We start from the raw sequence: 12,334 nt of genomic DNA, 5'->3' as shown, positions 1-12,334 counted from the left end.
ATTCAATTTAAATTAGTGGCTAAATTCTTTGATTCATTAGGAAAAAAAAAAAAAAAAGGCAATTAAGCCAGTGGGATAGGGGAACATTAACACAGAGGAAGGCTGGAATTTCTTGAAATCAAACAGTCTAAAAATCTAACGGAAAAAATCTGAAGAAAGGTTACTTGGACAAATAATGTTAGAAACATATTAATGAAAAAGGAGAATGAATTTAAGAAGCAGGATAAAAAACCCATTCCTCACCAGCAAACCAATCACAGGTTGCTGATAAAGCCAACAGTAGTAGTTTATTTTGATGTTCGACAGTTCCACAAATGTTAAATATACTAAAAAATACACTTGTGAAACACACTACAAAGAGCAAAAGCTTTTCCAAATATCTAACTAAAAAGAAAGATCTAAGAAGCAGGAGTGCTATGCAATTATGATGAAGCTGAAATTAAAGAACCTAAATATACTTTGTAAGTTAAATGAACACTTGATCTTCAAGAAATAAATACTGCTGATGCGTTAAGGCATGGAAGCTACCATAACCACAATTAAAGCAAAGTTCTAAAAATGAATGTGCTCAGAAGAACAGTGGAAAACTCAACCTAGCAATTTTAAAGAACTGTCTCATGAAACTGCAGCTCTAGCAACACAAAGCTACAAACAAGCCAGAGGTATTAATATTGCAAAACAGCAGAAGAAGCATTCATATTTGAGAAAGAGCAGAAAGAATGACATGGGAAGTCACAGTCTTATCTACCTAACCTTCAGTGTTTTGTCAAAGCAAACTCTAAAGAAGAGACAGAAATAATAGGACATAGACTAAAAATATATTACTTTACTTGAGTTAAAATTATACAAGATTAACATAAGTGTGTTCCCCAGAAGAATGCCCCTATATGAGGGTATGCTTTTTGGAATTAGTATGACTGTCCATGGGTGCAAAAAACACCTAAGAAAAGGAGCTACATGATCACAGGGTGAACATGACCCAACAGAAGAGTGTGTGTAGAGTGTCAGAAGGAAATAAATATGGTTTTAATGCAATAGTTTTAAGTACTCATTTAGAATTTTCATTCAGAATAAGAGTAACTGAAGCTAGAACTACTGCAAAAAGGAGCTGCTCATATGAGTAAAAGAGCCTAACACTAAAGGGAAAAAGCAGAGACTGAGAGAAGCATATAATTACTGTCTGCCGAAAGATTATAGTGCTTACTACTATGATGGAGGCAAAGTTATTCCAGCTCATGAATAGTGTTTCCATTTGTAAAAAAAACCTGTTCATCTCTAATCATGGCCCACTTCAAAAACCGTTGGCACAAAGTTTCTGCTCTGAGCAGACAACCTCCTGTCAGCTTCCTCGAGAAAGAAAAAGTTACTCTTTGGATAGCTAACAGTGAGTCCAGTACAAGTTGACAACTGTACAATCTACCCCTTTAAAGCAGCATGCTTGCAGCTTATTTGCCATTTGAAAATCCAAGAAATACAACTCCTTATGAGTTCATGGTGTTTCGCAATAGAATGACAGCTCCTTAGATATGGTTGAAATCCTTCAGTTTGTTGGTGTTATGAAGCTATAGATGAACAGAAAGTCACCAGTTAAGACAATCAAAAAGCCATCATGCCATCTGCAAAGTGTTGCCTGATGGAACCGCAAAGTGTAACCACACTTGGTTACTGTTGGTAAACTTAAAGCAATGCAAGATAGCAACTATACTGACATATCCTACAGCCCTCTAAAACTACCAGGCACCTCCAGACCCATTAAACTATCTTTGGTGACCTTCATCAGTCTTCACAAATTACCACCATTCCCAGACATCACGCAGTGATGAAACTTCAAGCAGTGGCACTTATTTTATGAAGTATGAGTTTTCTGCCTGTCAGCTGCTAACAGATGCACTTGGAAATACCATTACTCCACAAAATAAAGCACTACACACAGGATATTACCATCAGTGACAAGTAGCATCTGCAAAGCTCTTACAATGGTCACTCACCAGGGGATCTCTCAAGGCACAACATAAAGCATCTAGAGGTGTAACACAACTGAACTTTTCTATAATCAGTGCTACCATAAATGATGAAGATCCAAGAAGAAAGTAAGAAATCAAATGTGATTTTAAAATATGAGGAAATGACAGTACTATAATGAGCACTGTGAAAAATGACAGGAATGCACAATAAAAAAAGTCAGAAGAATCTTCCATAAGTGTTTATTCTAAAATGAAACAAGCATCTTTTCTTACACTGTCAGCTTTTTCTGTCATTTTGCAAAAGAATGATGCATAACTCAAAAAAAAAAAAAAAACCAACCACACAACCAAACAAAACACTGCTACTATATTGAGGCTCCATTTTTTAATGAAACAAACAGAGAGCCCCATGGTAACAACCCACATTCAGTAATAAGCTGCAACTATTTAGGATATTTTTCCATTACCAATTTAATACACTCCTACACTCTTTTCTGCTACTGCTACAGTTACAGTACAACGAAGAAAAGCAAGCAGGACAAATTCTCCTGAGTACCCCTTAGAGCCTCCTCCACCTGCTGCTTCTGCAATCAGCTGACATGACTCCTGCTGACTATCCCTCTGCTGAGGTAGCAGGCTGCTAGGCTTAGAAAGACTTGCTTCCACCTGGCCCTTTGGGAGGTGCCCCTTCACCTCTTCCCTTAAAGCAGCTCTAAGTGTGCATGCCTAATCCAAAAATAAATTTAAAAAACCAAACACACAAACTTCATAATCTTCACAAGCTAACAGCACTATTTACATAACCTATTTTCAAGGACACATAATGTATAAACACAAATTGTCCATTACATACATTTCCATGTTACCTAGTTTCCAGACATTCAAGGTAATAAATTTGGATTACTTTTTCAGAAAGTATCTCTCACCATTTTTCGTAATACTACCAGACTGTACTGACCCATAACTATCATATCACCACACACCTTCACAGCAGGATCTTAAAAACACAAACAACACCACAGTATCAAATCTGTTACTGATTTCTAATCCTCTGCTGGCATTATGTACCAGAGGTATTAAATTATATATGATACCAACCTATGTTTTTTGGGTATAAGCACATGACAACTTGTGTGCTACGTGAAAGTCCAGACCTTCACATGTTCTACAGATGCTCACTAGCTGGAGTTCAATTTAAACAGCACTTTCTAAAAGTTAACATGCTAAAGTACAACGTCATCTTCCAAGACAACAAGAGTCATTACAAACAGAAAAATTACGCTCCTTTGGAGTCAGTTCACCAGAAATACTGATGTACAGGGCTACAAGCTTACACTTCAGCTATTTCACGCAACTGTCTTCTATTCAGAAGTTCTCAGCTACAGCCAGGAATTCAGTTCAGGTAAGACTGACTCCATACTCTAAGGTAAACACCTCCAAGCCCAAGTAACACACAGCAATGGAAAAAGCATGTCATGTACGTCAAACTATTTTGTACAGCTAGAGCACCTTTCATCTGTTCTTACATCATCGCTAAGCAATTACATTAAACAAAGAATCAGATGTATATTAAGAAGATAACTGTTTCTGGGCCCCAATACATAATTACACCACTTTGCAGTCAAGACACAATGAATGTTTGAAGAACTCACCAGACAAGTGTTGATTTAATCTCACAGTGAATTTGTAACAAAAACTCCCACACATCTCCAAAGATGTTTGATGATAGCATTGGTACTTTAAAGGGATAAAACTGGTCCTAGGCTTTCCTCATTTCAGGACAAAAACATCTGCAGGTCTCTCTAAAATGAAGGAGTCACTGTGTAGATCATAGAAACAATGTAGGACCACTTCACAGAATTACAGAATGGTTGGAGTTGGAAGGGACCTTTGGAGATCATCTAGTCCAATCCACATGCTAAGGCAGGTTCACCTAGAGTAGATCACACAGGAAGGTGTCCAGGTGGGTTTTGAATGTCTCCAGAGAAGGAGACTCTACAACCTCTCTGGGCAGCCTGTTCCAGTGCTCTGGCACTCTCAAAGTAAAGAAGTTTTTCCTTATATTTAGATGGAACCTCCTGTGCTTCATTCTGTGCCTGTTGGCCCTTATGTTATCATTGGGCAGCACTGAAAAGAGTCTGGTTCTATCCTCTTGACACCCACCCTTGAGATATTTATAAACATTGATGAGATTTATAAACACTGATGAGATAAAACGTTTTTATTATCGGTGAAACACATAAAGCTGCCCTTCAGAGTATCATGCTAGGATTCAAACTGGAAATGACTCAGAGCTGCTATCAGACTCCTTCCAAACTCATTAACGTGCTCATCTCTCTTATCTCTCAGTCTCTTTGCAATTATAGCAGCGGGGCATACTAAATATAAATAAACGTGGCCTGATTTTTATTTTTTTTTAAAAAGCCCGACTAGGCATCAGAAAGGCTGTCAGAACCGCACGGCGAGTCCCTGCGCAGGGCACGCCCTGCCGCCCCGGGGAACAGCGAGGCTGCGGTAAAGTGCTGCGAGAAGTGCGGGAGAGAACGGGGCCGAAACACACACACAGCTGTGATTTCAGGACATCTTCCTTTCTCTGTCTTTCTCCTCTCCCCCCGCCATCACTCAGACGTTTCCCCTCAGCACCGAGGCGCGAACCGCACGTTCCCACAGGCCTGCCGACCGGGGCTGAGGGATCGAGCCCACCGGAAGAGCTCGGGCCGACCGGGCTTCCCCTGGCCCGCTCGCAGTGGGTCTGACAGGGACAGGGGACCGCGCATCACCGCCCCCGGCTGCCGCCCTTATTGTTTTCCTTTCGGTTCACCTTCTTGACGAGGGAGTCCCGGCTGAGCCGTCATGCCCTCCCCACTTCTCTAAACCCGAAGAACCGGGTTCTCACCCCGCTCCCCACCCGGGTTTGTGTGTGTATGACACCCTCCCCCGTCCCCTCCTCCTCCCGGCCCTCACCCTGTTCTTACCCGGGCCCCAGGGAGCCTTACCTGCGGGCCAGCCTGTTGCAGTACCGGAGCGCCTTAATAGGGACGGGGCGGGGGGGGGGGTGTTTCTCTCTCCTGTCCCCCGCTTCCACGGCTGTGAGGGGCTGGTGGGTCCCGGAACCGACTCAGGCTCCTTCCTTCCCTCACTCCCCACGCCCAGAGTCCAAGGAACAGAAGCCGCCCCAGGGCGAGCGCGAATGCCCGCCGGGCACGGACCGTCCAGGGACCGCAACAAGGCAACTGCTGCCTTCCTTCACCTCTCCGTACCCCTCACCCACCCCTTCCCCGTGAGGGGCCGCGGGAACCGGAGCTTTGGGCAAAGACGAGCCGTACCGCTCCAGGCCGCCCTCTTCCCCGCCCCGCGTTCTTGCCTCCTCCCCTTCAATGCCGGGCGGTTACGGCCACACCGAGAAGCCGCGTAGGAGACAACGGCTAATGGCAAAGCACCCGCAGAGTCCCGCGGGTGGGAGACGGATAAAAGGGAGGGAGTGCGGCCAGCAGCCGCTGCGAGAGCAGTGCCTGACCCACGCTGCCGCCGAGGCCAGCGTGCAACCACCCCGCCCCAGCCCCTTACACAGGCCGGCGAGGGGAACGGCGCAGGCGCCGCACCCGCCAAGAAACAGGGAGGGGGGACCGAGCGGTGCGGGCACATGCGCAGAGCGGGCGGGCGGGGCGGCGGCCCTGGCGGGGTCTCGGGCAGCCGGCGCTCGGGGGCGGGTGTTTGTGTCCTGAGGCGCCCTTTGCGCTCAGGGGCGGCGAGGCAGCAGTCAGCGTTAAACGTGCTGCTGGAGGAGACGTGTCCTCCTTTCCCCCCGTTTCTCTTTTCCTCAGCAGGCGGAGAAAGGAGGGGGAGCCGTGTCCTGCGGTGGGGAGGGCAGCGGCGCTCAGCTCTATGCCTCGGCCCCCCCTTATCACCGGGCAGGCCGGCTGACTCACCCCCGTGGCGGGGAGAGGTAGGTCTGCGACCTTCTCCTTTATGTTTGCTTCTACATTTTAGTCGGGGTTCGTCTTTTTTTTTTTTTTTTTTTTTTAATATATTTTTTTTAATAGAGTGGTGTTCCCCATGGAACGGCCCAAAGCCGAAGCCTTGGGAGCCCGCAGCCGCCTCTGAGGAACCGAAGCCCGCGGGCACCGCCGATTCGCTTCGGCCCCGACCCGGCCGCCTCCTGCTGCCACCGCTCTGATCTGGCACGCCACACGAGTGCCTCAGATTCACCTGGATGGGTGCCAGGCAGGGTTTGTGGGTAAAAATCCTCGGCAAGCATTTACACCTTATCTTACACTGGCCCAAGCGCGACCAGACTTCTGTACTATCAGGATTTAAATACAAGCAAGCATCAGAGTCCCGAAGGATAACATATAGAAAATAAAGAAATCGCTATACTGTTGGTTATATTCTAATTTATGCACAAAGAGCCAGCTTGCATTCATAAAAGTATTGCTAAGACTGCTGCGAAATCGACTTGGGATCAGATCTGTAGTTATTTGCTTTTCAACACCTCTGTCAGTATGTGGAGGGTGTCTGTAAGAACACAGAGATGGAGGAAATAGTGTTTCGTATGTTAGAACTCACCTGGGAATGAAAAAGCACTGTTAGAATGGCAAACCTAGTGGTAGGACACAAGAACATTCACCAGAGCCCTCGGCAGAGGTCAAATGTTGTCTCACTAAAATAAGCTCAAGTGAATGTGCATAAAGAAAAAGGGGTTTGCATGTGAATTTAGTGTGTTACAGTAGGTGTAAAACAGCTTCCTTGAGTTTTATTAGTATTTTATAACTTTGAGAAACTCTATACCTTCTCAGTCTCTTTCCTCAGTTGATCATACAGCATAGCCTCACTGTGCTTATTTTTAACAGCGAGTTATCTTCTGTAGTAATAGATGATGATCTCACCGCAGGGAGATGAAGCAGGAAGTTTCTCATGGAACAGCAGTAGGAAAGACCTAACAAAATTACTGGCTTAAAAACTACATTTTTATTTGAAGTTTATTCTTACAGAAGGACCCACCTGCTGATTTTTCTGGGCTTTTTGGAGTGTCTTCGTTGAAAACATCTCAGGTCACTTTGGTTTGGTCAAGCTGGTGGAATCTTCTGAAACGTAGGATGTCCCAGGTCTGTGTGGGATGATTCTCTGTTAATATATTGCTATGTAGAAGGTAAAAATGTTTTTGGTTGTTTGTACATTTTTCTTCAATGAAGTGTTGATATCTGCATACATTTAGTCTTTTGGTATCATAGGCTGCAAATTTTTCTTTAATGATGCAGCAAAACACATGTCTCCTTGAGAGCAGACATGCATTTTTGTGGCTTGAAAGAGCAATTGTTTACTTGACTGAAAAGCGGTGCACAGTGCAGCGAATACACAGTGCAGTTACTGCAGGCAGTGGTACAGGATGTCACAGTAGCAATTCTGAGTTCAGCATCATTAATGAGTAGTTAAACAGTCAAGCTATATACGGTTTCATTATAAACCTCTAATTAGAAGCCAGAAAATGAAAGTTATGTTAGAACTTTTGCTGTAAAATGGCTGCAGTTACAAAACGTAAAATAATTTATGAATCTGCCTTGAACAAATTCTTATTGAAGCTAGTATAAAGCCTGCTCTGATAATAATGGGTTTCTGCTAAAAATAAATAAATAAATGAATGAATGAATGAATGATCACTTCGTATTTGTATTTTGTATTTTCTCCTCACTGTTTTCTTGCTAGGTGGTAGATTAGTATAGGTTGCTTGTCATAAGTAATTGAACCTGCTGATTTACTCTCTCCTTTCCCTTTTCTCTGGAAAGCTCTCTCTAAAGCTGTTTTGCTCAGTTGAGACATTCCATGGGTAAAATCTTAGTTCTTTTTAGAGTGATGGTCACCTAAGGAAGTATATCTAGGGTGAACCTGTAAGTCAGTTATAGGGAACACTTTCAACAATATCAACTTCTGCAATAATTTGTGTGCAATTTTAAAGAGATTTTGTCACTGAAACAGCTTAGATGAAAGAGTTTACAGAAAAAGGTGTTTTCCTGTGTAATGTTTGTATTTGTGCAGTTTTAAATATTTTCCCCTTCCTCCTCCTCCTCTGGTTAGCATGTCTAATCTTCCCGTGAAGCTTTTGTTTCATGATTATTGCAGTTTCTGGTTAAGAATGTAATAGTGATGGCACATATGTAGGATTATAGTCCAGTTTAATCCCTAAACAGACACTGGGCAATCCTGTGGCAGAGTAAAAAGATCTTTAAAATTATTCAGTACCAGCTCTGTTGAAGCACTTGTCATTATTCAAAATAATGTTAATTTTCAGTTACACCCAAAGCAATAAGTAAAGGGTTGCATCACTTAAATCTTAATCTTAGATCTAAATGATGTGACACAATTTAAAGAGAATATTTGAAATGGTTGTAAGACAGAATGCATGCAGACTGTCTGCTGAATGTAATCACAAAATTCTTAAATATTTCGTAGAATTCATTGAAGTACTGACTATTATCTGGCTTCTTCTATAATGTTTTTGGATCCATATGATGTTTACCAAGTAGTGGAAAAAAAACAAGCATTCAGGATTCCTGGTTGTTTTTTGTAGGGATATGCACATTTCACAGCTGTTGTTGTAGAGGTTAATCTAGGCTAGGAGGTTTCTGGTAGTGCTAAGTAACTGCAGAATCAGTGAGATTTAGTTTTCTTCTTCACCTAATTTACTTTTAGTAGTGCAAAAATCCATAGGGCACAGTAGGAAATATGCATATACAACGTATTTTTACAGGGATTAGCACCTACAAATCTTTCTGGTGTTTTCCAGCAGTAAAATTATATGAGTTTTCCTGGTTCAGATCTGTTGCATCCTCAGCAGGGAAAGGGTTGGACTGTGTTGAATAGCTGTGGGTGGGTTCCCAGAAATCTACATTTCCAAGTAAATGCACTCTTTTGTGGAAAACATCTGTTTTAACACAGATATGTTAATTCACCAAACAATTGAAAAGAGAATGCTCTCTGCTTTCTAGGTATTTATTTTCACTGTTTTGGTCAGGTATTTTTATTTTATTTGAGTCTTTTAGAAATAATGTAAGCAATAAAATATTGTGGTTTATGTTTAGAGTGTGTTCATAGGAATATTTTTGTATTTGCTATAGATTAGTATTAATTTTTGTACAGTAAAATTTTGAGCACTATCGTGCTCTGAACAGTGTCCAAAGATCAGCTTGTTGAATAAGAAATAGGGGGAAGATACTGGTACTATTTGGATTGATCCCATTTAGTTGTAAATAAATTATGAAATATCTTAACAAGGTTTGTGGACTGAGATTTTGTAAGAAGCTTTTTTTTAAGGAAGTGAAGCTATAGTCTGAAAAAAAATAATTTAAAAAATAAGGTGTAACTTTAACATTTGAAGGTTTTTATATTATACATAGCAGTGTATTTGTTTTTCATATAGAGCTTTTAATCATTATTCCATTGTAAAAACAACTAGAGATTCAAGTATCGTCATGCTTACATACTTGATAGATGTACTTCTAAATGTCTCTGTGTTCTGTTTGATATAGATAGAAATATTGACAATTTCCTATGCTGAATATAATTCTTGAAAACTCAATCTGAAGTCATGACCTATTTTGTGTGTGTTATATGTCCCCCAAAAGAGATTGTGGAAATGCTGGTTGATTTTAGTGATGACACACAAGCCGCAAGGAGGAAATCACCTCACTCTTCTACAGTTGTGTTGAGTTTGCAGAACTAACGAGCAGTGTCTATATTAAGCACAAGTGAGTAAACACGGGGATCTTTTAGTACATACTCGTATGTTTTTCTTAGTCACCTTTCTGACACCCTTTATATTTTTATATAGAAATGTCATTAGACTGTAAAGTTTAAATATGACTTTTCAGTACATTTAGATTTTATAACACACTAAAACCTAATGGGCCTTTATCAGAACTCTCCTATGCCTGATATCCCCTTACCCAAAATTATCATCACCTACTACAGTGTTTCCACTAGGTATGCAGAAGTGAACAAATTATTAATATAACTAAGACACACCTACTATGATTTTTTGTCTTCTTTAGAAAATATAATGGAAAAAAATGCTTATTTATTTTTGCTTCCTGAAGGTACTACTCCTTCGTAATTCTCTTCAAAATCTCAAGTGCACAGATTCTCTGTATAGCAAAACCAGCTTTCAATGACCTTCCATCTCATTTTCTCCAGTAACAAACTTGACCCTCTGTCTAATGTATTTTAAAAAACCCAATCAAATGGAATAACTGAAAGCCAAACTGAGAGAGGTGCTTTTCCATCAGTGTTGAGCCTGTCTGCTGCTCGCTGCTGCACTGCACTTCTCCGTTGATGTATTATATGTCTGACATTGATTTGCATCATTATATAAAAGCGAAGGTGGATGTTTCCTCCATACAAGTGCTGTTAAACTGGGGAAGCAAAAGGACACTGAAATTTAAATTTCAAATGTCAGGCTCTGAACTTCCCTTTACTTTGGAGATATTGCTCACAGAAGACAGTCAATGGTAACTTTGTATCTCTGTAGAATTCATCAGCATCACTTTTGGTCCAGTTTCTTTGCAGCCCCTGAGAAGACACTGGTGCATTGGTAAATGGCAGTTGAGTGGAGCAGCCCATTCAGATCAAGCAGATTGTGTTTAATAACTCCACTTACTGAACTAAAAATCAGAAGACTGGGAATTAAGTAATATTTGTCTATAAGGTACATGCACTCAAGATCTAAAGCAAAACTAGCTTTGCCAGATCATAGAGCAGGTAGTAACTCAAATGCTTGAAATTTTAGGACTATCATACTACCTTTTTGTTTTTTTTAATGAAGTTCATATTCTTTATTTTGTAGAGAAATGCTATGCTAATGGAATTCAACCACTAGAAAATGAGGAAGAAGAAAAATGTGAAAAGTTCACAGAATGTTCATAATACTTAGTTCATCTAAATAAAATACGTTTTAAACAGGGTCTTACTCATCTGTAAAATCAAACCTGTTGACATTTGTCTTGAATTTAATAATTTACTTCATACAGGATTACCATATCCCTTTTCAGTCTTTCTTGTGACAGTATGTGGATCTTTTATTCAGCTAGAAAGCGAAGCTACTACAAGACTCCAGATGTCTATTTGTAATGCTAGAAATGGCCAAATTGAAAAGTGGATGTATAATTTGAAAATATAAAAATTAACCCCAAACATAAATTAAATTTATAATATTCCTTTAAATGTACATTGCATTTTAGAGCTTGAACATAGAATTACTTAGATTTTGTAGCAAATGTATCTCTACATGTACTTCATGTTGAATCTTCTGAGGGTTATAGCAGCTCAACCTTTGTGACCTAAGAGTAAAAAACAAGTATTTACGTTTCTGCATGTATTGTGCAGTCTTGATCTAAAAAAAAACCCTTAACATTGTTGAATTCTGTATTTGATAAATGAACAAGAAAAGATTGTATGTGATTTCTAAGTTTTTGGTTTGCCTTTTCAGGGTTTTTTAAGACACTCATGCAAATAATCTCGATTAAGGGATGTCCTAAATTACACTTACGCATGATATCTATGCAACTCTATGAGACTTCCTGAATTGTGTTAGCAGAAGTCAAACTGATTGAAACAGTGTAAACAAAGCTATAGATGATGCAAGATGCTGTTTCTAGGCTGAGCAAATATAAAAGCAGTATAAAAGCAAGCAGATATCACTCTAAATATATACTGGGCAAGTGTACTTCCAGGCGTGATTGAATTCTGAAAAGTGACACCAAAGTCTTGCTCAAAATTTCTGTAGCATTTGAAAGGAGATCCAGTAACTTTTGTGATGATTCATGCCTGAATATTTTGTACACTTATTAACTATTCTGACCAGCTCAGCTAAAAAAGAGAGCGCACACACAAACTGGATTATAGTTTCTTGTGCAGACTTGTTTATTAGCATCCAGTTAAGGGAGCCAATTGGTTACTTACGCAACTTCAGCTCAGCTTGCACAGGTGTCAGTGAGGGCATCACTTTTAAAAAATGGGATTACACAACTGTAATGAGGACACTGTTTGGCAGGGAGAACTTTTGTTGCAGGAAGTGAGACATGAGCAAGAAATAGCACTGGGTGGTGACTATAGGAGCCAAGATTGGGTTTGTGAGCCTGGCAATTTGGGGCCAAGATGGTGAATCCCTTTTTCCCCCCCAAAAAAATCCCGAACTCTCTACATGGCTACAAAAATCTTATCTGGTGTCAGAACCAAGGCACAAAAATATGGTTTTTTTCATACTGTTTTTACAGTAATTTTTCAGAGTGAAGCTGTACTTTGAACCATACCTAATCTTTTATGCAACAACTTAGTTTTGCAACTTTGTATAGACATCAGATTAATTACTTACAGCTGAA

General features: G+C 40.5%; 1 protein-coding gene and 1 long non-coding RNA gene across 15 annotated transcripts in view; one reads left to right on the top strand and one right to left on the bottom strand.

Annotated features, from left to right (window-relative positions):
* The window catches only part of LRRFIP2 (LRR binding FLII interacting protein 2), a 55,915-nt gene extending 50,371 nt beyond the window's left edge, over positions 1 to 5,544 (bottom strand). For 5 of the 14 annotated variants that reach the window (XM_065830434.2, XM_065830439.2, XM_065830437.2 and 2 more), the window contains exon 1: positions 4,961 to 5,544. The gene's annotated coding sequence lies outside the window, so the exon portion shown is untranslated. The remainder of the gene's footprint in view (positions 1 to 4,960) is intronic. The other 9 variants (XM_065830445.2, XM_065830447.2, XM_065830446.2 and 6 more) reach the window with 3 other exon arrangements.
* Positions 5,545 to 7,037: 1,493 nt separating this feature from the next.
* LOC139827243 (uncharacterized) lies at positions 7,038 to 10,913 on the top strand. Its single transcript, XR_011737674.1, has 3 exons — positions 7,038 to 7,069; positions 9,584 to 9,706; positions 10,801 to 10,913. It is a non-coding gene; the product is annotated as an uncharacterized lncRNA (long non-coding RNA).
* The last annotated feature ends 1,421 nt before the right edge of the window (positions 10,914 to 12,334 follow it).

The sequence above is a fragment of the Patagioenas fasciata genome, chromosome 2 (assembly GCF_037038585.1).
Source record: "Patagioenas fasciata isolate bPatFas1 chromosome 2, bPatFas1.hap1, whole genome shotgun sequence".
NCBI classification, from domain to species: Eukaryota; Metazoa; Chordata; class Aves; order Columbiformes; family Columbidae; genus Patagioenas; species Patagioenas fasciata.
The sequence above is the reverse complement of the archived record's forward strand: the minus strand, read 5'-3'. Positions and strand labels throughout refer to the sequence as shown.